We start from the raw sequence: 26,579 nt of genomic DNA on the forward strand, positions 1-26,579 counted from the left end.
CCGGGCCGACAAAACAAATTACCAGCTAGTGAAGCAAATAATTCACCAAAAGGTGGGGGCAAGTTTGCAAGAGCGAACAGCACTCAACCTGCACTCGTACCAATGCGCATGCCATAGACTGACTTTCTTGGCCAAGTCCTGGGTCAGCTGTTCCACTTTTGCCTGCAGCCCTGTGTACCTCTACTCATACGCCTTTGCTCAAGGTCTACAATCTTAGCATTGATCCACAATTGGGCTTTCTAAGAGGTCTTTGAGAAATCCCATATCATGTGTAATCTGAACAGCCATCTCAAATAGTTTTTTCTCTACTCCTTCCTAACTAGCAGTACCAACCAGCTTGGGATTGCGCCCTGCAACTTAGTCTTTAAGGGAGCATTTTCTGTGGCGTGTTGTGCTTGCTAGAGTCTAGCATCACCTGCCAGAAGTGTGCGAGGGGGGCAGAGAGAAGAGGGTTCAAGGGCCCAGCTCAGTGCTGCCATCCAGACCATCCGTCAGCTCCAGAATCACCCACTACATTATATTGCAGGTTTTGACACATTCATGATAGGCACCTAATCATGCTAGTTTCATAACGGCCCACTGACTTGCAGATTAGCCCACTAGGTTAAAGCGCTCCTGCATAGCGTAGTCTGGCGTCGACACTCTCTACAAACTGGCACAAAGTGAGTGCTTACCTATGCAGGACAAGGCCCGAGCATGTTGGGAGGAACCTTGGGAAGATGTTTCTTAGATGGTCAATTGCATGCACACAAGCGAGTGTATTTCACATGAATTACAAACACAGAAGTCTACGCTCGTTTACATCCATTATACCAAACACACGCGACTGATGTGTATTTCAGAGGAATACTTTTGCACCTAGTTTGGTATTGCTCCGCTCTCCGGGCATTTCTAGTCTTGTGTGATCCATAGATTGAAGATATCATTGACTAGTGACTGGAACAACCCCTGAAATATAGTTGCTCTGTTTAAAAATGTGAATACATCTGAGGTGCTTTAAATGCCTGGGGTCCTTAGTAGCTAGATGCAAGAATGGCTCTGTCCTAGAAAACCATGGACCTCTTCCAACACATGGTTCTTGGTTGGCAGAGCCCAGTATGGATAACATTTATGAAACCGTGTGCTTTCCTGGCAATAGATTGACAGCCAAAAGCCATTTGGGCTTAACTGAGAATTCTTACAAACATTGAATAATAGCTCTTACTAATGAGTGGCAAGCATACGGTTGTTATTCTATTTGTGCTTGTTCTGGCGGGCTCGCTTTAATGTGTTAAAGCAGCTAATATTATCTCATAGTTCATTACTTGTTCTGTTCCCTCACAATTCTTCCTCCAGTGGAGCACAGACTGATGATACCTTTTGAGGAGGCACACGGCATCAATCCGTTGATACCGACAATGGTGACCTGAAGAGAACTGTACATGGGCAACATAATACGGGGCCTTGATTTGGTTGACTTGGTGAGGGCAGTCCAGCTGGTGAGGAATGTGCACTCACCCTTGAGGGGGATTACACATCGCCTCAATGAAAGGTCACAGTATATGCCTACTGGCTTTATTTCTCGATCCATGTTAAAAGGTTAAAGTAGCTGCTTTTCAGTTACAAGTGTTGGACTAGAATTTGGATAACCCAGGCATGGGACCCAGTTAAATGTGCGAATATGCACTGGTGCAGTTCTTGGAAAGCAGGCACTGAAGCAGTAGGAAAATGCAATAGGACATCCATATCTCATGTCACCTACAACATGTGAGCCAACCAGGCATTTCTGGTCTTGGGTGATCCATACGATGGAGGATATCATTGACTAGTGACTGCAACAACCCCTGAAATATAGTTGCACTGTTTAAAAATGTGACTGCTGCTGAGGTGCTTTAAATGCTGTGTTTTCCCTGTGATGTTATATGCACTGTATCAATATTTAAAAATTGCATTGTGAAACCTAGGCCTTTTCTCCCTCCATTCAGGATTCTCAAATTTAGGATTAAAGAGCTCACAAAATGCACATTTTAAGACGGGAGAGAAGACACACCTGAGTGTCGTCGTCTTGTCCCATTGCTCAACTTGCTTGCCTCACTGTCTTGTCTGCCTACTCTAGTGTCCTTCTCTAGTGTCTCCCCCTCCCTTCCACCTCTCCCCTCTCCCACCTACTCTATGGTGCTCTGCCTCTCCTATCTTTTCTAACTACTTCTCTATGGACTATCCTGCTCTCATTAAATCTGGTAGGAAGAAGTTTAAAAAGGACATCCTGGTCTCCAACCCAGGCCTCACTATCACCGACACCTACACCAATGCCTCCAAGGAAACTCACTGACATACTCTGTCGTTCCTTCACCAGACCTATGGACCCTTCATATGGTCTCTGTGCTCTTTCTCCTCTTCTACCATTAATGGTGGCACCCATTGGGACGCCCTCCAGGCCTCCTTCCAGGCCTCCTTCCAGGCCTCCTTCCATTACTCCAAGCTGATTAATGTTTACTCGAATGAGACTGTCTTGGTCCAAGGCCCTCAGGCCAACCTTTACCTCTTTGATAGATGCTTCCCGCGCCTCATCAATTTCCTTTCTCCTGCTGTCCCCTCTCCCCTTTCCGTGGCTACTTTGCCTTCTCCTTCCCCCTCTGCCCCCTATCGGGCTCCTTCTACACCTCCGAAGGGCAGACCTCTGATCTGTAACCCTCCCCGAAGTCCTTCAAGGATGGCAACCTCCTCCATATCGCCACTCTAAACTCTCGCACTGCTGTCAAACTCTCCTCTGATATCTGCCGCCTTCTGGAAGAACTGGACCTTGATGTCCTCAGTCTCACCGAGACATGGTTCACAGCCAGCTCTGTCACTAGTTTTGACACTCCTACCTCACAGCTACAAGATCCTCTCGGCGCCCAGGTCCAACCGCTATGGAGGGGGTGTAGCCCTGATCTTCCCCGAGTGGATTTCTGCCTCCGTCACTCCTACACAGGCATACTCTTGAATGCCTTGTCTGCTCTCAGCCATTCCCTTACTGTGGCTACTATCTATCAGCCACCTGGTCAGATCTCCTTCCACTGAGTGGGCGGACCTCTCCTCCCCACTCCTGGCCTCAACCACTGAACTCCTCCTTCTTGGAGACTTCAACATCCACCTGGATGCCTCCTGTCCTACCTCTGGACTCTTTCGCGACCTCCGCGACTCACTCGCTTTTCTCCCCTCTGGCCCAACTCACCCTGCAGGATACACTCTGGATGTTCTGATCTCCTCAGACCTTCCCCCTCCGCCCCTCTCTCCTGGAGTGATCACTCTCTCCTTTCCTCCCAGCTCACCCTCCCTACCACACAGGCCACGCCACTTCCATCACTGCCACCCACCATCTGTCATCCGACCCATGAAGCGCGTGTCAGTTGAGGCTTTTGTCGCCACCTTCTCAACCCCACATCCCCCTTTGGTGGACTCACCCTGACACAGCCCTCTCCACGCTCCACTCTGCTACATCTGATACCATTGATATCCTTGCCCCTGTCATGAGAATCCGCCTGAAGCCCAAAGCCAAGTGCAACTCATGGTACTACTCAGACCTAGTCACCCTAAAACTCAAGTGCAAGGTGGCCGAGAGGAAATGGTGTGCTTCATGTACATCCTCAGACAAACTGGCCTGCTGCCTGCTCCAAAAGCAATACCGGCTCTGTCCTAACCAAGAAGAGCTCATATCTAAGCCCGCGTCTCTGCAACATCTAACAACTCGGCTGAACTCTTTAAAATCTGCAAGGAACTGGCCAATCCTGCCAGTCTCTACCTCTCCTGTCCCTTCCCAGGCCCACTTCACTGCACTGGCTTCTCAGTTCATCTCTAAAACTCAGGACATCCGGTCCTCTCTCCTCCTATCCCCTACTTCCTCCCCTCTACTCCCTGCTCTTCCTCTGGCCCTTCAACAGTCATCTCTCCTCCCTCCTTCTCTGCCTTTCCCCTGTTCTACGCAGACAAGATTTCTAGACTCCCTGGCTCCTGCACTGGCTGATTTCTGCAATCACTCCTTCACCACTGGAGTCTTCCCATCCCCCTGAAGAACTCCCTTGTGCACCCTCTTAAGAAACCCTCTGCCGACCCCTCCTGCCCGGCTAACTATCGCACAATCTCCATTACTCCCTTCCTGGACAAGCTCCTGGAGAAACCGGCAATCTCCCAGCTTAATCTCCACACTGAATCTGTTGGTTGTTTTCATGACCATTAGTCTCGCTTCAGAGCTGCCAGAAGCACGGAAACTGCTCTCCTGAGCATCCATGAAGACCTGCTCTCCAACCTTGACTCGAACACCCCTTCTGTCCTCATCCTGCTTGATTACTCTTCTGCCTTTCACACTGTCAACCATGCCATCCTGCTCAACCTTCTTTGTGATAACCTGGGGATCAATGGTCAGGCTCAGGCGTAGCTGACTTTTCCTTTGACCGACCTCCCAGGTCCAACTTGGGTCCTTCCTCTCTACTATCTTTTTCTCTACCTGTGGTGTCCCCCAGGGGACAAACCTCTCCCTGGCTGTTAAACCAATACCTGGCACTCCTTGCCCACCACATCACCGCTCTCTGCCCCACCTTCCAGTGCTATGTGGATGACACCCAGATCATTTTCAGGCTACCCTCGGCCCCCTCCTCTCCTTCCCTCATCTGACTGCTATCCAGGAGTGGTGTGCTGCCAATGACCTCTGGCTTAATGCCAGTAAGACAGATTCTCCTCGGTACTCCCGCCCCCTCCTTTCCTGTAGCTCTCTGGCCGGTCTATGTTAGCCCTCTTCCTGCTCCCAACTTCAAGGCTAAAAACCTCAGGGTCATCTTAGACTCCACACACTCCTTCTCTCCTCACATTTCTGACATCTCTAAGAGGTCACACTACCAGCTGCACCTCCTTAGAGGCATTTCATCTCCTTCCCCCAGAAGCTCACCGTCTCCAAAGCTCTGGTTCTCTCTAGGCTGGACTATTATAACAGCCTCTTTCTAAATCTGCCTGCTTCTGCTCCCTGCCCTCTGCAACTTATCCAGAACAGGACTGCAAGACTTGTCCTTGGCCTCAAGCCCTGGGATCGTATCTCTCCAGGACTGAAATCTCTGCACTGGCTCCCAGTGGCTGCGAGGATTAAGTTCAAAACCCTCTGCATCGTCCACAAGGCCTTCAACTCTCTTTTCCTAGATATCTTCAAGCTCTTCGCTCATCTGCCTCAAACTCTCTCAGGGTCAGTCGCTTCTCCAAGCAATGAGTTGGTGGTAGATCTCTCTCTTCGGCTGGTGTCCCTCTGGAAGAGCCTCCCTGCCTACCTTAAACTTGAGGAGACCCATCTCCGGTTCCGGAAGCACCTCAAAACCTCTTTGCTTCTGCTTTTTCTCCTCCTCTTCTCTGCTGACCTCCTGGTTGTAACCAGGAACTGCACTGGCTACCTGGACACCCTCTGATCTCGGGCCCAGGTCCCTCCCCCACCAGCGTCATACCTGCACTCCCCACCTGGCAACCCCCACACTTGGGGACTGTTTCTGTATCCCTACAGCCCCCCTACCAGTCCTTGACACCCGATATCTGCACTTACCTATGCACTTGCCACTTGATGGCCATTGCATACTTTTATCTGCTCCCATGTACTGCACTGTCCCTGCCCCCTTCTCACGCACACGCGATCTGAATGACACCCGTGTTCTCCCTTTGTTCCCCTCACTTGCCTTGTCGCGCCTTGAAACACTTGCGTATAGGCACGTTATAAATGCCATATCATATCACTATGAACACTACTGTTAAGCTGTAGAGCTCGAAGGACAGTCCTCACTGAGGTTGTAATCCTCAATGTGTTTAGGTCCACAAGAGCCTACAGCAGCTCGGATGGTGGATGCATCACATAAAGGTAGGGAGGATCTTCTACAGTACTGGTTTAGTAAGCACTTTGGCCATCAGCACTTTGGAGAGTAGCCATTGTGTCCACAAGCTGACCCTCGTGAGTGTACAGTATGAGTTATAGGCACAGGGGAATCTAGGAAATTCTGGGGTCTCAGAAATGGAGACTGGGAACTTGAAAACAGTGGTAGTGGAGAGAAAGCGAAGTGGGGTTAATCCATGCCAGGATGGCAGCCAGTTGTACAATTAAACATAGGAAGTTGGAAGTGATTCCAGGTCATAGGCACCATTTTACATTCATAATCAGGCAATAGTAGCACAACCATGCTTGGAAACGATTTTCACGATACCACATCTTTTGAAGTTCTCTCAGAGCCTTCTTCCCTCGATTAATCGGAATCCAGATCCCCTAAAGTTCCCTAGCTCTGCCATGTGCCCCCGCTAGGTTATCTCCCTTTTCCCTGCCAAACTTCCAGCCACTTTTTGTGAATCAATTTCTCTCCAGCCTAGCCCGCTCTGTCCTGCACTGTCCCATCTTCCCTTTGTGCACCAGAGTCCTGCCAAGTCTTTAAGGAAGTCTGGAGGTGTGATCATCCCTCTGTAGGTTTGTATGAACCACTGCTCTAAGATAGCACTGCCTTTTTCCCCCTTGAACAGATTTTCTTCTTTTTTACAGCAGTTTCCAGGACACTAGGGACCTTGCGCGATCTGCTGGAGCCAAGCCATCAGCAACTCCACACTGAGTAAGCTTACACATGGAGTTGGAGGACTGAGAAGTTCACCACTGCCATAGTGACTAGAATTAATTGGAGTCATTTGCATCATCACAGGCGTTCCCTTAAGGAGCAGTGAGCAGGCTCTCCAGTGATTGTCTTTACTTCTCCCTTGGTAGTTCAGGCTTGCATCGAATCAGTTCTTTGCCATCTACAGTGCGTAAGGAAAAGGGGAGCATCTGTAATTTCAAGATTCTGTTGAATGGGACACTGAATGAGTCTTTAGTGTAGGGCCATTTTGTCTGACCTCATTAGCTCTGCAGTGCCGCATGTCAGTCACTTGAAATTCATTGTGATAAGCAATAGATTGCGGAAAACGGTCAAGACAGCTATCCATATGTAAAACACCAACTCCAAAGATGAAGACTTGTCTACTTCAAATCTCACACAGAAGTGAAGCAGGGTTGTTTGGTGGTGCTTGCGGTTTTTAAATGGATAGCTCTAGTGACAGACTGGTCTCTGTAGTAATAAGATGTCATTAGGGTTTGTATATATTTTCTTGCGTCCTGTTCTTGCCATTTTAGACCCACATTAATGCACAGACATCCACATTACAATAAGGAAGAAGGCACCATTTCGGATTTTTCTTGGTCTGCATGCTATATGAGCCATAAACATGATCATTTCAGATTCTTCCTGCTGCACAAGAGTCCAATATTTCTGTCTCCTTGCTATGCCACAGCTGGAACCACTTATTTCTATCTGGATCGCCCTGCTTTGCTATAGTTGCAACTGCAAATGGGTCTCTGGGTTCCCCTTCTAGGGGATAGTTGCACCTGCCAACATTTTTGGATCTCCTTGCTACACCTGAAAAAAAATGTCAGAATACTTGCTATACAAGAGCTGCAACCAAAAATATTTCTCTATGTCTTCTTGCTTTGCAACAGCTGCACCTGTAACTTTCTCTGCCTCCCCCTTCTAAGCAATGGATGCAACTGTAAATATCTGTGGTTCTTGTTGCTGCTCAAAAGCTGCAACTGGGCATCCAGAAAACAGGACATCAGCACCTTCCCCATTTTCTCATCCAGACGTTGCTAGTCTTCACCCCCTGCAGCCCGTGGCACTGGCTGTGGTTGAGTGGTTCTCATGCCACCATGCTCGATGAGGTGGGAAATGACCAATTTATCCAAATGTGCTGTCGGAAGCTTCCTTCATACCACTGGATGGCACCATGGAGATGGGACTAGCTGATGCCACAAGTTTTATAGGCTGCTTTGAGCAATAGTGAAACACGGTATGCACTGCAGTTGTGCCCAATGGTTACCACTCACTCAAACTGCCCCCTGCAACTATTGCTACAGAGATTACACACAAGTCTCCACTCCTCTGCTGGTGTCGTCCCCTCAGGCAGAGAGAAGTGCTTCCACACCCTGAAGGAGAACTTAATAGACATTGATGGCTGGGAGAGTTTCCCCATCTTTTGGCCTGTCCTTACACCCACCTTGGTCCCACTACAAGTTGGGAATCACCAGCATCAGTACAGTCAACCTTCTCGTCCTGATCTGGCTAATACACGTCATCTTCCTACTCTTCATCCTCATCCGAGCTGTCCTCCTGCCCTGCATCCACCTCCTTGTATTCCATCTCCTGCTGCCTCCTGCTCCTAATGTACCGTTCATGCACCTCTTGCTTCCCCTTCTCTTACCACAAAAGCTATAGACCAAGTAACAGTACTGGGTCACACATCCAGTCTCATTTGGGCCCAGCGTGGGCACGTAATTCTTTAACCTCTTAAGTGCCATTGAGGTTCCCCCCCAGTGCCAATGGGTTTTTTTTAAAATCGCGGTATTCACCGCCCAAACCCGCCAGCATTTCCCCCCTCATTAACCCTTAAGTGCCACCGACGAGCCGGCTCGTCGGTGGCAACCTGGAGCGGTTTTTACCGACGAGCCGGCTCGTCGCTGGCATTTAAAGGGTTAAAGTTCAAAGCAGTATTCTCTAGTATCCAAAATGCATGATATGTTATTTGGGATATTTTTGATATTTTGTGGTGCCCACTCTTCTCTATTTTCCCCTTCTCTTACCCCCATCAAGCACTTTATATCCCTTTTCTGCTGCCGCTCCCATCTCCTTCCCTGTCCCACATCCTTCACCTACTTTACACAAAGCTGAGTGGGTGGGGGGGGGGGGGGGTAATTGAGAAACTTTGACCAAAGTAGCAGTTTAAAATGTTTTTTGGGGAAGAAGTCGAGTTGATCAACTCAAATAAGTAACAGTATAGCTTCTCCTTAGGCTGCACTACAAATGGCATACATAACATGAATTCTACTTGGTTTAACCAGCAAACAAGTAGCAAAATAATAGTGTCTCAAAGATTAAGCCATGCATGTCCAAGTACACAATGCCGGTACATGAAACAGCTGAAGAAACCTCTCCAGCATATTTAACAAATTAAGGCTTGTAAGCTGGAACACTCCCGGATGCTACCACTTAACGTATAATGAGTTTGATAGGGGAGCTTGCAACCTACAATTTTGTTTTATTTCAAGAGACCTGGGCTCGAAGCAAGTTGTTTTGGGATGGCTTCTTAATGACTGACATTTGTGCAACTGGTGGCATAAAGGGCTGTCCCAAGGGAGGTTTACTACTTGCATATAACGGATTCAATTCAAATTGAAAAAATTGATGAATGGTGCATCTTACAATCCATGTTAGTGGCAACCTTTAGGGCCGGGGTTTCTGGTGGAGGTTTTCCACTGTTAATCGTCAATGTATACTGGAACCCTAGGGAGCACACTGATGAACAGCTGGAGATTGAGCTCAACAACCTTGGGGTAAAAATTGATCTGTGGCTCTATGCAAACTAAGGGGGGAAATTATAGTGGGTGACATTAATGTAGATTGTTCTGTTGATCGGGCAGTTGGTGATGTTTTACGTACTAGCATGGACACCTGCACACCAATGGGTGGGAACCCTAAATTAAGAGGTATGTTATGGTTACATTTTGGGGAAATGTGGGGCTTCCCTTAGTGATCACAGTGTCATCGACTGATTTATCTGTAAATGCCCCGCAAGAAGCTTCCAGTTATTACAATGAAGATGTTCTGATAAACCCCAACAGAATCAAATGGACGTTTGCAAAGGTAGCGGGCGCCCCTCTTTCGACAGAACAAGGCCTGATAACCTGTTCAGTGGTTATTAACCACTTGAGAGTTCACAGCCACTGCTTTTACTCACTGTGCCTTTCACAGATGGGAACTATCCATTTGCATATCAGTCTTTGTCCTGCCCAGGGGCAGTCCAGCACCGAAATGCAATGGCAATTCCAACCTGAACGAGAGTACCACCAGCAACCCCATACACGTGTTTCACCCTTGTTGGGGATCATCAGTGAGGTGAAGCTGATGCCTCTCTAAGCACAGTGAGAGGGAGACCACGTCTGGTTGCCCCCAGGAGACCTAGGGTTACCAATCCCAGGTTCCTTGAAATTTAGTTTGCAAAGGTAGCGGGCGCCCCTCTCTCGACAGAACAAGGCCTGATAACCTGTTCAGTGGTTACTAACCACTTGAGAGTTCGCAGCCACTGCTTTTACTCACTGTGCCTTTCACAGATGGGAACTATCCATTTGCATATTAGTCTTTGTCCTGCCCAGGGGCAGTCCAGCACCGAAATGCAATGGCAATTCCAACCTGAACGAGAGTACCACCAGCAACCCCATACACGTGTTTCACCCTTGTTGGGGATCAGTGAGGTGAAGCTGATGCCTCTCTAAGCACAGTGAGAGGGAGACCACGTCTGGTTGCCCCCAGGAGACCTAGGGTTACCAATCCCAGTGCTGGACTGCCCTTGTGGGCGGGACAAAGACTGATATGCAAATGGATATTTCCCATCTGTGAAGGTACAGTGAGCAAAAAGCAATGGCTGCGAACTCTCAATGTGGCTAATAACCACTGAACAGGTTATCATGCCTTGTTCTTTCGAGAGAGGGGCGCCTGCTACCTTTTTTGTAGAATCAAATGGACGTACAACAAAACTGAGGTTTACATCTACTATGATTCATGAATATGTAATGTACCCCTTAACTCAACGTATGAGGAAATATTCAGTTAAGCATTTTGCTTCATACATAAGTAAATCTATTCACGATATTGAAGGAAATTCAACTGAAAGATGCACTCCTAAGTCTAACAATAGACATACTACGGACATTGAGGTACATTAACAGAAAGCACTTATGCAGAAAGATACGACGACTTAAACAGGGGAAGTACAAACCTTATATAATGAAGATGATAAAAAATATAAGAATTGGCAGATTAGTAAGAGGTAGAAGATCTCAATGGGATGGTGAAGGTATGCTGAATTCTTTGAAGGGATATAACTCATCAAATTTTGGGAATCTTATTAAGAGTATAGAACACACTCAGAAAGATTTGAGTCTAAATCCAATTTCGGAAGGGGCATGGTTGGGGCATTTTTCAAGCATTTATGGATGCAGTGCTAAGATCCCCAAGATTGCTTTGGAGGACAAATTGGAATGGATATTGGATAATTCAATCTATAGTGTCCGGTTTAATTAGGAGATCAAAAAACTCTAGAGTGCCAGGTCCTAACAATTTGTCCAATAAAGTCTTAAAATCCAATCTTGTATATTGGGCCAGAGTACTCTGGATTCTCTTTAATGATATTTTGATAACTAAGACTATACCGCAGTCGTGAAGTCTATTGTTTTACCAATTTTTAAAAAAGGCCCACGCTTAAGTTCCCTCAGCTATCGACCCATAGCAATTGCGGATCCCGATTCCAAAAAATGTTGCGTCTCTGGTGTTAGCCGATATTCAGGAATGGATCAATGTAAACCAAATTTTGGAACTAAACAAATGGGTTTAAAAAAAATATTGGTACCGACTGTGGGGGTTTGAACTTCGCAAAATAAAGCTATGCAAAAGGCTGCGAGGCCTACTTTTATTGCCTCAATGGATTTTAGCATGGTATTCGACCTGGTAGATAGGTCGACTTTATGGAGAAAGATCGACTTTATGGAGAAAGATGCACGATTTGGGTATGCCGAAACATTTGTTGGAGATAGTCATTGCTCTATACACAGATACGAGATTAAAGGTTCGCTTAAATTCAGGGGGACAGTTGTCAACCGAGATTGTTATTACCAACGGCTTACAACAAGGCTGCATGTTAGCTCCCACCATATTTAATATTTAAGTGGAGCTGAAAGAGCTTCGGCAAACAAAGATTTAGTCTCCCAAATTGAGTGACGTTTGCATCAGCTGGCTTGCCTATGCGGACTATTTCTTGCTACTAGAGAAAACAAAGGTGGGCCTACAACGCATGATTAGGGAATTTGAGAGTTACATCTAAAAATAAATCCTACGAAAACCATCATTATGCGTATGGGTAAACCTAATTTGAGCCAAAGCTTGTGAAGGCAAACACTAAATGCCTAAGTGCCTTAAAATATCTGGGTTACTATTTCTCTGGAACTGGTTCAACTGCTTTAATCAAAAACCAACTGATGCTAAAAGTAGAAATAGCTATACGGCAAATGCGTACTATAGAAAGAAAATTCGGAGAGTTCTCCATGACACCGTTGAGAGAATTTCATATTATGAAAGTCCTCCCAAGGCTATTATACGGTTTGGAATTCTCTGCTTTTGAGTTTATGGATCATCTGAAGGTGCTGGAGGGCAGGATATGGAGCGTTATTGTTTTTCCTTCCCAATCTAACACATCGATACGAATTTGGCCTTCAAATCACTAAAATCACTTGTAATTTGGAAAAGACTCATTATGGGGGAAATGTATAGTCAACCGAGAGGGATTTATATGCGTGCGCAGGATCTGAAATGTCATGTGACTTCATGAAACTATTGAGAACGGAGGTTGATAATTCATTGCGAAACCTGGGGATGTCTGTCACCACACTGTTGAATAATCCTGATAAAAAAAATACTTTGAGGTAATGACTGGCAGTATAATTTAACAACAATATCCAAATCAAAACTATATCACCAGGCTTACTCGTTCTGGACATTTTTTCCTGTAATGGAGGGATATTTGAGGAAGTATCCAAGTAGGAGTATACATAATGATTATATGCGTTTTAGGATGAACATGATGCAGACTAACCAGATAGTCAATATTAGAAGCAAGTCACAGGAAGGATGGAAATGGTGTAGATACTGCAAAATTAAGGGTATCCAGGAAACTTCAAAATATTTTAATTATTTGTCCTGCCCTCCCCTGTCAAAGGATTATTTATTTTGTTCAATTTGTTAAATCAATTATGGTATAAATGCTGCACAAGAACTTTTAAACGCTGAATATACATGCAGCAGCCTTTTTGAAAAATATCTGTGATTTGTCCCAATATAAACTTTAAGTTACTTTTAAGTTGTTGCGAAACTCCAATGGTTTTATGCGATATGTGAGAAATGGATGTTATATATATTCTTTGGAAATTCTTATGCTATGAAATCTGTATGATATCTTCTTTATCATATCTTTTATAGTTATGTAATTGTGATTTTGCTACTGAAAATTTTATTTTCCAAATTTTGTAAAGGTTTGTAATAAACCAAAACAAATAAAAACAAAAATATAAGATTACTTCTCCTAGGGTGTAACAAACCAAAACTTAATTTCTGGATTCAGCAGTCTTTAAGTCCAAATCAACCTTCTCATCAGTCCACAGGGGATGATAGCCAAGCAAGGTCTGAGGGGTTCTGAGTGCCTTCAGCACTTCGTTCCACAATTTGACAAACCTCTTTCTCACCTGTTGGTACAGCCTTGGTCCAGGGGTCACTCACTGCAACCACCCAAAGATGGGCAAGCACTGGAAGGAGAGCAAGGGTCACCAACTGTAGTCCCTGGGAACTCTTCCCAGTATTTGGAAAGTTGGCTGAGGTCTGACAGAGGGACTGCCATCTCTGGCTCATGGGACCACCGACTACCCCAAAACACCTCTGCTTGTCCCCCTCATGCCCTCAACACATCCTAAAAGGTTCCTTCACTCTCGTCTTGCTTTGAATACTCACTCCTTCCTCACTCTGATTTACTATCACCTCCTCATTACTTTTCCACATTCTTGCCTCTCCTTCCTGCCTCTCCTTCCACCTCCACTGGTCAACCAGATGTTAAGTGTATCTGGGACTCTCCTCTGTCCCTGCCTGTACAGACTCCTCTATTCCCCTTTCCAATAAGTGGGACTCTTTCAATGTTACCCTCTTTTCTTCCTCCCCCCTCTGGCTACCTACTTCCTGGACTTTCTCTGTGATTTCCATCCCCTTGACTGTGCCATTACCACTTCCTCCTAGTACTCTTCCCTCCTCCACTTCACCTGGTATTTCACCATCTCCCTCCCTTTTCTTCCACCTCTTCCCCATTGTGTAGTGCTCTGCCTTCTAACCCCTTGGCTTCCTGGGTTCTCTCTTTCTGGTGTGTCAGGCCACTGTCTTCCCCACTTCTTCATTTCTCTCATCTCAATCACTTAATGTGTCCATTCGCAAGCTCCTAGGCCTTAGTTTCTCCTCTAGGGGTACTTTCCCATCCTCCTGGCTCTCTCTTCACTCACTCTTGGGACTCTGCTTTCTTTGGGTCCCTCCTTTCTCAGCCTTGCGGGTCCTTCTCTAACCAACCTCCTGGCTGTCTCTTCCCTCACTCTTGGGGCTCTCCAAGACACTAAATAAATGGATTTATTAAAATCGTTTGAAAAATTGAACTGTCCGACCCTGCAACACAAAAGTACCCGCAGCGGCTGAAAGGCACAGCGGGACACACAAGAGGAGCCGTGGCTGTATCAGATGAGTGTGTGAAAAGGGAGAATGTTTGAGATGGGGAGGGGCATGTAACCGTTGAGTGTATGTGGTGGGGGATTAAGTGTGAATGCTTGGAGTGAGAGGAGGCAGTGGGGGAGGGTGGGGAAGCAAGGAGGATTCAGGGGTGAACCCTCCTGAATTATAAGAAACCTGTCAACGCAGAAGGGGCAGGTGGTGCGGGCGGGTTGTGGAACAGCTTGCCTGGGAGGCTGGTGTTGTGAGATCCCCCTTCCCCCGGTAGGTGTTATTTCCGCATTTTGAGGGCCACACAAAATCAACCAAAATAAATCTGTCTTTTTTATGTGCGACCTTCAAAAAGTGGAAAAATCACATACAACCCTTTCCAAGCCCCTCGATCTTTCTCTTCCCAACCTCTATGGTTACTCCCTTCTTATCTTTGGGGTCTTTCTCTACCCAACCTCTGGCTTTTTTTGTTCCCAGTCTCTTGAATCTCTCCCTTTAAAGCCTCCTGGGCATTTGTCTCAACCCCTTGGGTCTTTCCTTTCCCAGTCTCTTTCCCAGTCAGCTTGTTCCTCTCCTCCAGTCACGTCAAAAGCCATCTTTTATTTTTGTATTACAGTTTATTACAAACTTTTACCAATATCTAAACAGAAAAGCCTCCTTTGCCCATCATGTTTAATTGTTGACAATTTTTCCATAAGAATTTCTCAAATCTGAGCCGTCAGGTCATATCTATGTAATGTGGTGTTATTGTGGAGGACGTTCAACCGGAATCTCAAACAGATCACAATGTTTGTTGTTAGGAAACATTATCAGGTAATTCCAGCACCCCCTGCCCGCCTTCTCCTAGCTTCTTCTCTTTAAACTCCAACACTGATCTGTGGGTGGTATACGGCCCATTCCTCTTTCTATGCAGCTCTACAGAGCCAGCCGATATGAAGAACGGGCGCCATCTTGTCTATGCATGCACCCTGCACACTTGGCTGATCGCTTTGAAGATTTTTCTAGTGTGTGAGCCCCAACACTCAAACAGGCTTTTTTTGGAATCAGGGCTTGCAAAGTTTAGACTGCTAAGTGTAGATTCAGGGTATCTCACCCCTGCACACCTGTTCTTCCATGAGTATCACTTGCATGTATTCCTGCAGTGTCCATGGCTGACATTACTTTTTTAAAGGGGCCATGCTGACAGTTCATTGTAACAAGTCCCTGCCACGCTCTTGGGAGAGGGTGGAGTGGATATGAGGAGACTACACAATTCCCATGCCCTGTATCACTCATGTGGTGTACCCTGCCCATTTGGCCACCCCATCATAAACCCTGAGAGCAAGGCAATGCACTTTGCCACACCATCCCACATCTTCTCATTCTTTCAAACCATCCCCCCACATTGCTTTCCTTCTCTTGTTCCCCCTCACCATCAATTTCCTGCAGCAACATCGCTTCAATTCCTGCTGCCAGCTCCTGCCCCACAGCAACCATTTACTCCATACGACATCCAGCTGCTGTCCCCATCTTATCCGTCAGTTTTGGGAGCCCCTCTTATGACCCCTACTCCCTATTGGAAACCTGGTAGTAGGCCTCATCTCACCTCTTGGAGGCTATACCTAAGGTCACAACTCTTGATTCGATAGTTGCAATCCCCAAAACCCCAGATATGTCTGGAAGCATCAGAGAGAGGTTGCCACCATAAGGTCTAACTCAAGTAGCCACCCGGGCCCGCAGGCCCTGTTCTGTGTGGCATGTCTTAGCATTTGCCATGCCCAGGGCAGTATCAAGTCTCTGCTTCCCTTCTGCTTTGGATGGAGCATTGAAGAAAACTGCAACAGGCATATGAAACTCACGAGCCTGAGGCTTTTCCACTCCATCCAGTGTGTTTCCGCCCAGATTATCTCCTGTCTCGTTTTCTTCCTGCCTGCTTCCCTGCACAACCTTGTCCTCACCTGATCTCCCAAGACTCAGCTCACGCTGTTCTTTCTCTGCTCTCCTTCCCTTCCAATTTCTTGCTGGCTATCTTCCTAGCTCTTGCACCCTCTTTATCTTTGGTTCGTGGTCCAGAGAACTGCTCTCATAATCTACCGCCTGCAACCTTCCAGGTTTATCCATCCAGTCAACCAGTGCTTAATTTGTGGGGGTGGTTGCCGGTGCCCAACACCAGCACTCTTTTTTGGGCACCGGAACTCATGCAGGGCCAGCGCACGTGCAATTGCTTTGTTTGTTCTTCCACTTCGCTTTGATTCGATTATAAATCATTGGGATTTGTCATTCTGATCTCGATCTCTCTCGTGCTTGCAGGTTGCAGGCCATGGCTGGCTGGGCCTGGGAGGGGCCACCAATAGCAATGAACAACAAACTGTTACAAACAGCCAATGAAAACTACCATTCTGTTACTATGCAGTATTTGATACATTCTGTATAGTAACACAGAATGTGCAATTTTCATTGGCTGTTCTTCTGAGCCAGTGAAATTACATGGTGACGTGTTGTTGCCACAAAAGACAGCGCAGCACCACCTTCGTTTCACGAGTTACTGTGAAGTGAAGGTGTCAAGGCGTGGCGTCGTCGGTCATGACTTGTGAGAGAGCCTACCCTGCTGCACTGCATGGTGCGGCCTAGTTGCTTCCTAGGGTTACTTCCTGGGGCCACCTCTGCCTGCTTTTTCATTTGTGTGAGTGCCAGTGCGCGCACCCAGCCCCCCCACCCTGAGGCCCTGACACACCAAAGCAGGTAAGTCACTTGTTGCGTGCGGTGCAGCCTGAGCCTGTTACAGTCAGGTGATCAGGCAAAGAAGGCCCAGGTCGGGGCCCGGGCGGCGGCACAGTCCCCTGGTGGTGTCCTGACTGCCCAGGAGTCAGGACCCCACCAGGGGTCCATCCGCGCCCAGGCTTCTGTCTATGTGACCTGTGTGCAGTGTGCTGCTGACTGCAGTCAGTGCCAGGCCCAGGCCATTTTCTGTGACCAGGGGATGCCGGCTGCCGCAGACTGAGTCGGATGACTGCCACGGGCGGCCAGGCCCGTGGATTATGCCCAAAAGTATGTCCCGGGAGGATAGCAACAGCAACGTGAGCGCTTTGGAAACAAGACGACAGAGCTACACAGGTTCGATCCCCAGGTCCGCGCTTAGAAACTTCTGGGTGTTTAAGCGCGTTATAAATATGCAACTAAGAGAAAAAAAAAACAAGAACTAAAAAAAAACAATTTCTGTAACAGCGCCTCAATGCCCGCGGCCTGTGTGAGCGCTTTAAAATGCAAAATAAAATATTTTTTACTTTTTTCTTTGAAAACCTGAACTTCATGGAAGGTAGGTTTTAAAAGAAATAACTTATTTTGAGTGGCGGCGGTGGCCCATCACTTCGAAAGTGATAGGCCCCAGCCGCCCAAATATACATTTTTTTTCTTTTAAAATCTTACCTTGCGTGGGGCCGCTGTGCCACGCACCTATTTTTTTCATCATCAGGCCCAGCATGGCCGTGGTGGACCCAGGGAAGGTAGCCTAAGTGATTGAGGCAAGGCAGGACAAATCTCAGGACCGGGCGGGGCACAGGCAGCAGCGTGGTCCCACTAGTGTGTCAAAAAAGGAATGACTTGTCGTTTGCAACTTTGACCACTTTTTCATTGGTGCCGAGCCCAACTCGAGACAATTGTATGCCCCAGTCCGACCCTGGATAGCATTCATCTAAGTGAAACATGAACTGAATTTTTGCCTGGGTGTTTCCGTTCTTCCTTTTAATGTTATCGGCCTCATTAGTTCACAAACGAGCTTCAGCGAGGGGACCCGGAACAGTGCACGTATTGGGCCGAAACAGCTGCACTTCGTGAGAAAAGCCCATGCAAAGACAAACTTCTGAAATGCCATTTCAGGCGTAAAGATACACACATGGAAACTAGACGCCGATAAACATGGTGCACGTGCCCACTAATCTGTCGTCATATATAAAAGCACTAGTTGAGTATTGGTGTATAATTCTCAACCGTCTTTTGCTGTCATTTTTTTACATAATTCCAGCGCATGTTTTCTATCCTGATGTGTGGTTTATACACTGTGGCCCCTTAACATGGGTACAATACGTTCCGAGCATGTGCAATCCTCAGATAGGGAGGTGGGTGTCTGTTACACCCCGCAGTTTAGTATGTCAAGAACATGTCAGTGGGAAGGAGATATCCGAATATGCATTCTCCTCTGGCTCCTGAATATTGTGTGACAAAACATTTAGTTTTTTAATATGTGTTAAAGTGGAAAGAGGCCCTAAATCAGAAGTAGCACAGGCCGTTGATTTCACAATGTCTTGCAGAAATTACATTTTCCAAGTTATACAACACCATGCTCATGCTTGAAGGAAGGGTGAAGGGGAATGCATTTATGAGATGTGATGACTGATAAGGGCTTGAGTGTAAATTGATTACACAAAACACCTGAAAGAGGAAGAACAGGCTCTTTCTGGAGGTAACCGATTAACAATACTTGGTGTACTTTAACAGACTGTCAGATGGGGCAGAGACAAATACAGTGCAACAGTGACTGAAACAGAACGCTTTTTTATTTATTTGCATTTTTAAAGCGCTCACACAGCCCAGGGGCATCGAGGCGCAGTTATAGGAAGAGCATGTCTTAGTTGCATATTTACTACTAGCCTGTGCCAGCAGTTGCTGCAGCACCAAACATGTTTCATGGAGCAGCAGCAGTGTGATGGGCTGGTGGTGGGCCAATCTAGGTAGGTCTAGCACTGAATTGGTGCGGCCGCCATGCCCGCGCTGAGGGCAGCGCTGCGCCCGCACTGCAGGCGGTGCCGCACCCGGCATTATGGGGCCAATATTTTTTGGGCACTGGCACTTATTTTTTTACAAATTAAGCACTGCAGTCAAGCAATAGCCTGCATACATTTTTTAGTTTGCAAGATGGCCCCTATATACACACCAGTGCATGCACTGCCTCCACATCAAGATAATCCTGAGTGGCAGCTTCCATGGTGTGGGGAATCCTTCCCATATTCTGGCCTCTGCATTTCATTAAAAGCCTAATCAGACTGGGATGGACTTCATGCATGAACTTGAAGCCACGAAGAAGTAGGCACATACATCAACTTGGACCTATGCAATTGAAGGAAGAGCAAACAAAAACCAGGCACCTGCAATCTCCCAAATTACTTCTATCAACTATGAAACCTGCACCTTTGCACCTCCTCACACTTTGTTCATTTCCTGGGCTCACGCTCCCAGAAAGAGTTTGACTTTTTTGGTTTTCACAAAAGGTTTCAGAAATTTTAACAAAGGTAGTTATAAAAGGGTTCTCAATTTGGGGGGCGGAGGGGCTCTAGGAAAGGCCATCAAAACAAATTTACAAAGATTTACACAAAAGTGTTCTTATTTTCTTTTTGGCTGAATGGAAGGAGGGTAATGAAAAGAGTTTGAAATTAAATGACAGGAGGAGGCACAAGGTTTTGACAAAACACAGGGTTTCACAAATAACTACGTTTTCTAAATTACATTTTTAATTTATGGGGAAGGAATAGGGTAAATGAATCAGCTTAAAAATAAATCGCAAAGGGTGCCACAGAGGCTTCCAAAAGGGGTTTCTTTTTTTACGTTTTTTGAGTGAAAAAGGAAAGGCAAGATAAAGTACAGTGAGTTCGAATGATGGTTGCTCAGAATAAAAATGTAAAGGACTAATTTGCGCAACAAAAAGACAATCTAACAAACAGGCGATGACATACAAAAAAAAAGCTGTACATTAGCCAACGTACGACCTATCTTGCTCGCTTCCTCTGAGGACGGCCGCTGTTCCTTCTTCTAACAGCGAAACACAAACAGGAAGTGAGCTGTGCTTTTTATAGAATTTAACAGAACCACTGAGAGACTCTACGTTTCTAATTGGCCTGTTGAAGCGGCCGGAGAAGTTTAGCAATTGTAATTGGCTCACGAATGTCACGCCCGCGGCCCGCCCACAGAACTCAACGCACAAATGCAAGCCCAATCTTACACCGCTGGTAAATCTCAAGAATGTGATTTGGCTACACTATTGAGTTTGGTGAGCTGTACATTGGCCAAGCACCACTAACTGCACGAAGGCTTGTACTGAGTGGTTGGCTTAATTGGGGTGTGACACACGAAACTTGGTTGACATGACCTACCTATGCACGCAGCCTACTCCAGGCATTGGGACTCCCTTTCAGGGTTGGGCTAAAGGCCTGTCTTCCGATATATATATATTCTCCATGGGAGAAAAGGGACTTTTCACTTGACACGGCAGTGTAGCCTGTGTTTGATAATAGCAACCTTATGTTCTCAGTTGGCAGTTGTGTGTGTCGTTTGAAATATCGCAGCATCGATCGATCCCCGTTTTCTTCAACTATATAGAATTCTGGACCCTCCGAATCCTCCCAGTCGGGTCTGCATTTGCACATTTGAGGGCTTCAGGAGATGGGGATATCAGCTTTTTGATGCACAGAGCAGTTTTTCTACTGGCTGTTACTTTAGTCAGGAGAATTTGTGGGCCAATTTCAGAAGCCTACATTAGCACTGCTCCCAGCTTCTGTGGCCAAAGTTATGAATTTCGCGGGTGGTACCGCTGACGAGATTTTAGCAACGTTTTATAGAGTTCGAAGCATAGAGCAGGCCTAACTATGGGTCCCCAGTTGGTGCCCTGGAACTGGAGCACTGCTGGGGATGTTACAGGCAGGCTCGGACTGGCCTATAGGGCAGTATAGGCCCGTGGCCGAACCAAAATCACAAAATGCTGGAGTGGGCCTGTTTTTTGGGTCATAGGGGGCCACTTTTTTTTTCTATTTGGGCCAGTTTGAAGAGTTAATTCACCCTGTAGCTAGTCGTTTCGACCAGTGTTCCTGAACACATATTTTTTAATGCACAATTTGCATTTTATTTTATCAAAAAACTCTCCCTTGGTTAATTCAAACAGTGAAAAGCCATTTGCAACTGTGGGCCCGAGACAATTTTATGGCCCAGTCCGACCCTGGTTACAGAGCAAGTCTGCTTGCACAATTGCTCACAGAGTATGACTTACCAATATCAGAAGTCCAGCTACGTAGACATTATCTGCATGTGAGTCAAATACTTAAAAGAAGGTTCTCTGGCCTCAGTCTGGTCCTCAAATTCTTCAGTTCGGGGCATAAGCATCCCTAGAGTGGGTCAAAGGAGGGCAATTGCTCCCCACCCCCATGTGCTGGTTTGCTCCCCTTAATTGGTTGCCTACCATTTCTCTGGAAAATAACTCTTTCTAGGAGTCTTAAAGCAAAGGTACACCTTTGCCCAGTCATTTTTTGCGTTTGCATGCTCTATTTGTTATCTCGTGAACACCACACGAATCAATGGACCATGAATAGCACTGGGGCGGCAAAGCAGGCTTCCTACTGTTGGTGATGGACCCCCAAGTATGCCAGAGGGAGACTGGAAGTCCGCTGACTTGGAGGGCCCAACATCCTCCCCCAGGATACACAGAGGACTCAGTCAACCGCAAGCTCAAACTGCGGTTTATTACAGGAAAAACCAACAGGGTTCAGCATAGGAACAAGAAATATTCATGCACATCTCGCTCTTCCTCGGCTCGCAGGCCGGTTTTACTTCCAAATGGCATCAGCACTTCGTCACAACTTCTACAGCAAACCTATCAGGCCAAGTGATTGGGTTTTGAGTATTCTATTCTATTACCTATATAGATGTTATTCTACTGGCCCTTGCATGTCAGGTGGCTGGCCTGTCCCATCCCCAAGTCACTAACTATAACATTGTTGTAGTGTTGTGGACTTTCCATTGGTTCTTGCCCGTTGCTAACCACCCTTAGGGTGCTGAACTGTGATTGGCTAGAGCTGATGTCCCAAGGCCTGGGATCCGCAAAGGTTCTCAGCTCACTGTGTACCTCTTCAAGGTGATGAGAATGATTGTGTGTCTATAATGTAACTTGTGTGCACCACCTTGCCTTATGAGAGTGCTCTCCTGACCGATGCAACACTTGTTGCATACTGTTGCATAATTGTTGCAGTCTGTGTCTGGTGGCCTGGGACCGGCTCTCCTTTCTCACCGCTGATCGCTGTCCTTTGTCTGCTTCGGCCGTGTCACATGTTCAGAGACCACAAATTTCAGCTGTGCAGCTCTGAATTATGAAGATGTAGTCGTATCTTCTGCAGCTGGTCCCTTTGTCTGGGTATTGGAATGTCATCCGTATCTCTTGACCTTGCCTGCAGGTCCTGTCTCAAAAGTCTTGCTCTCTGTCCAGCCTGAATCAGCTCAGCTCATCTCTTCCTCAGAGGCCCGAGGTCTGCTGTAATTTTCTTAAGCCTTATAATGTAGTTTCTAAAGTGTCCATGCTGTACTATATTTTCATAAGTTAGTCACACTTGGCTCTGTCAGGTCCCATAGGTTCTCCTGCAGTTGCATAGGGTTATTTGAGTGTAAGCATCTGCAGCTCTGCTCTGGATCTCTTGTGCCTCGCCGGTTCTGCGTTGCTGCATTTGGCTAATGGCAAAACTAATAAAAGCAATCACAGTATGTATATGTATCTGTCCTCTAACTATAGAACTGTACGCTCGTGTTCTTGATGTATTTGAGTGCGTGTTTATGTCCCGAAGTGTGGATGGCACGTGTTCTTCATGTCTAACATTGCTATGTCGGGGTGTCACGACGTCAGCAACATAGCTTCTTGGGGTTTAGTCCAAGCTGTCCATACAGGTGTCTCTAATCATAGCCTGGGCTCTTCATCCACAACATGGATAGATCTTTATGTCCCTTGGTCAGTGTGGCTGGCTGAGGGGATACCTCGCAAAGTACCTGTCAATCATGGGTCCGTTGGGAATTCATCCAAAATAGAACGGGTGATTGCACTGTTTTCTGGCTTTCTTACTTGTCATGACTTTAGTAGCAGGGTCAGTGGTCTCAGGCTTCCCCATCCCTCTTCACTACATGCCGAGCACACTATTGTTTTCCAAATGCGCAGCTTACACCTGCATAGAAAAAAAAGACATTACCAAACTGAAATATGCCTCGGGTACTTACATTCCCTCGTTTTCTTTAAAATGTGTTAATTTTTTTTATCAGACTACCACACATATACCCTGTGATTTTTTAATGCTCCTTCCTTTGTGTTTTATCACAAGATATGTTTCTAAAGATGGTATATGCTTGTCAAACTGCTTAATAACAAATAAATGGTTCTATTGTGCTGACAGCTGTTATTAGTAAATTAAATTGTGGGTTCATGGGTGGCAACTTTTGATTTTCACTGTGGGGGCAGAAATGCCCCGAGTCCAGCGTTGAATATAAGCAAGCTACAAGCCCAACCAATCCCCTGGCCGAACGCATTTCATAGCACTTTTTTTTTTATAAGGAATTGTAAAAAGGCAGACGATTTACAGGCAGTTTTCAATATAGAACATCTCAGCAACAGTCACTGAACCTGCTGAGCTACCCAAGTGCCCTTCTACTGTAGTACATGTCTTTGGATCCCTTAACGTGCTCAAAATCATTGCATTACCAACAGTGCAGTTCATGTACATGACTTCAAAGTCAATAGTATTTTATCTCCATCCACACGGACCCAGTGCATAGATTCATTGAGGGTACCAGTGGCATCTGGTCCATAATGGGTGAGGGGCACTGACCCACAGACACTCTTATCCATTCTAGAGGAGCCAAGGAGCCACCCCAGTGTTAACACTGAGCGCTCCTTCTGCAGCTTTTTGCAGCGGAGGGAGCGCGCCTGGGCTTGCTTGAACTATTAAAGGGAAACTCAGTTTCCGTTGTAGGTTCTGTTCCCTAGCCGTGCATGTCCAATAGGCCATGCAAAACCAGGGGCATTTTACTTCCCCAACCTTGCATGGCCCTTTGGGGATACTATCTTGGGAACTGTATGTTTGTATGTGCAAGGGGACGCCCTTGAGCCTCCCCGCCCATACAAACGGAGTGGTTTGCTTCATCATCAATGCTCTGGCTCTTGCATGATTGTGTAGGAACCAATCTTTGCTACCTGGTCTCACAATGGTCCGGTTCCCCACTCGATTCCTCGCCTGAAGATACCAAAGAAGCCTCCTGTAGATTGTTCTTCTTCTTTGACTTCTTCTCCTTCTTTGATTTGGCAGTCAGCCTGCCAGAGAAGAGATAGGGTCTCTCCCCATCGGTGGCCATCATGGTTGGTTGGATAAAACAACCTAAGCAGTGTGGACTTGGTAAGGAGAGAGCCCAAATGGGGAAAAAGCCTTTAAGGCGCAAAAAAACCCCTTTTGCTCGATAATCCTCCGGGCCGACTGTGGGCCTCATCGCGAGTTGGGAAGTAGCCCTTAAATGTGGCAGTAACGCTATTACCGCCGCATTTAAGGGTCCGCCCAATCACGAGTCTGGCAGCATTTACCCCCAGCTCTAAATTGGGGGTAAATGCACCAACTTAACCCCCATTTTCTGACGCAATTAGCGCAGCGCTAATTGTGCCGAAAAGGCCCATTGGGTCTGGGGAATGTGGAATACCCATTACTGCCCAACCCTTGATCCGGCGCTAACAGCGCCGGACCGGGTGGCAGTGACGCTATTAGCCCGGGCGGTATCCCGCAATAATACTGCTGGGATACAACCCAACTCGTGATGAGGCCCTGTGTCTGGTGGAGATTCAATGGCAGCAATGGATGCTGCGGTGAAGCTGGATGGTAGATTTTCCTGGATCGGAACCCTGAGTAATCTGGTAGGTAAAGTTAGGAGTAATAGGGAAGAGAAGGAGCAACAGAGCAGTGAATGCCACGCTGGAGGCAAGGTGAAAAGGAGCGGCCAGGATGTAAGACAAAGAAGGAGGGAGAGCGAAGGTAGAGTAGGAGGGTTGCAACGTGGGGAGCTGCGACTCAGTCGCGGCAATAACTTGGGTGGTGGCCATCTTGGAATCAACTAGACCGCTACTGAGACCATAATAGAAAACGTGATTGAACTGTCACATTAATCGCTAGCATCTCCATAGACTATGCTGGCGCGACATGGCAGTAGGACCCATCCTCAGTCTCTGGTTGCCAGGTTTCCAGGGATGTAGACTATGAAACTGTTGGATCAGGAGAGGGGCGTTAACATGTCTCACAGGTTTCTAAGATCTTTCCTATTCGGAAAACCCTTTCCAATGTATGAGGTACTTTAGTGCAACCCGATAGTAGCTGAAGTCGATGGTGCGAGAAATCCTCCACTTCTTTTCCTTCCTTCGCTGAAACCTATCCGGGGTACATGGTTTGAGAACGGGAAGAGTGAAAAACTGAATGCAACCGCCTCAAGTTCTTGGGTAAATGTAGTTTGAAGGGTACTGGATTAATTCTAGAAAGGATTTTAAAAGGTCTGATATACTGAGGAGACAACCGGGAAGGTGGAATCCACCTAGGGAGGTGTTTAGTAGACAACCATACTTCTGTTTCCGATTTCCCATTCAGGGCAACTCCCCTGTCCTCTGTCTCCATAGTTCTTGTTTCTGGTCTTACTCCTTTCAAGGTTACTGTAGGGTTGCTTGTGGATTCTGGCCAACTCTTCGAGTAAGGAATCAACACAGGGCACATTTGAAGGGGGAAAACAGAAGTAGGAAGATGTTTAGGATGAAATCTGTACATACAAAAAAAGGGCTCATATCAGTGGCAGTATAGATGGAGTTGTATGTGAATTCGGCCATGGGAAAGAGGGTGTGTCAGTTGTCTTGTTCTTTGTTGGTAAAGCACCCAATGTACTGCTCAAGGGTGTGGCTTAGTCTCTCTGTCCGTTGCTCTGGGGATGGTAACCTGATGACAATGCTCTGCAGATACCAAGGAGTGTGCAGAGGGTAGACCAGAACTGCGAATTGAATTGAGTAACTCCGTCTGCTACTACTGTCTTTGGAAGTCTACGCAACCTAAAAACATCACGAAGAAACACTGAAGCTGTTTGAGGTGCGGTGGGTATTCCTGGTAGAGGAGAGAAGTGTGTCATCTTACTGAACAAATCTATCATCACCATAAGGGCTGTACAGCCATTGGAAAGGGGTAAGTCCACTATAAAGTCGGTAGACAGATCTTGCCAAGGACCTAACGGCCTGGCTGTGGAGTATCTACTTTTAGCGCAGGTGTAACAGAAAGCACATAGTCCTGCACATCTTTTTTCATGGTGAGACACCAAAAAGGACGGGAAATCAGTTTGAGTGTGGCGTCTTCACCCTTGTGTCCAGCTGTATTAGTGTCATGACACCAGTATATTACCTTGTTCTGTAATTCAGTGGTCGGAACAAACAAATGTCTGTTGAAA

The 26,579-nt window shown here is 46.6% G+C and overlaps 1 protein-coding gene across 1 annotated transcript in view; it reads right to left on the reverse strand.

Moving 5' to 3' along the window:
- The window catches only part of ADA2 (adenosine deaminase 2), a 470,094-nt gene extending 449,952 nt beyond the window's left edge, over positions 1–20,142 (reverse strand). The window contains exon 1 of the mRNA XM_069628655.1: positions 20,084–20,142. The gene's annotated coding sequence lies outside the window, so the exon portion shown is untranslated. The remainder of the gene's footprint in view (positions 1–20,083) is intronic.
- Positions 20,143–26,579: the final 6,437 nt, after the last annotated feature.

Source organism: Ambystoma mexicanum, chromosome 12 (genome assembly GCF_040938575.1).
Source record: "Ambystoma mexicanum isolate Mex_15411 chromosome 12, UKY_AmexF1_1, whole genome shotgun sequence".
NCBI lineage: Eukaryota > Metazoa > Chordata > Amphibia > Caudata > Ambystomatidae > Ambystoma > Ambystoma mexicanum.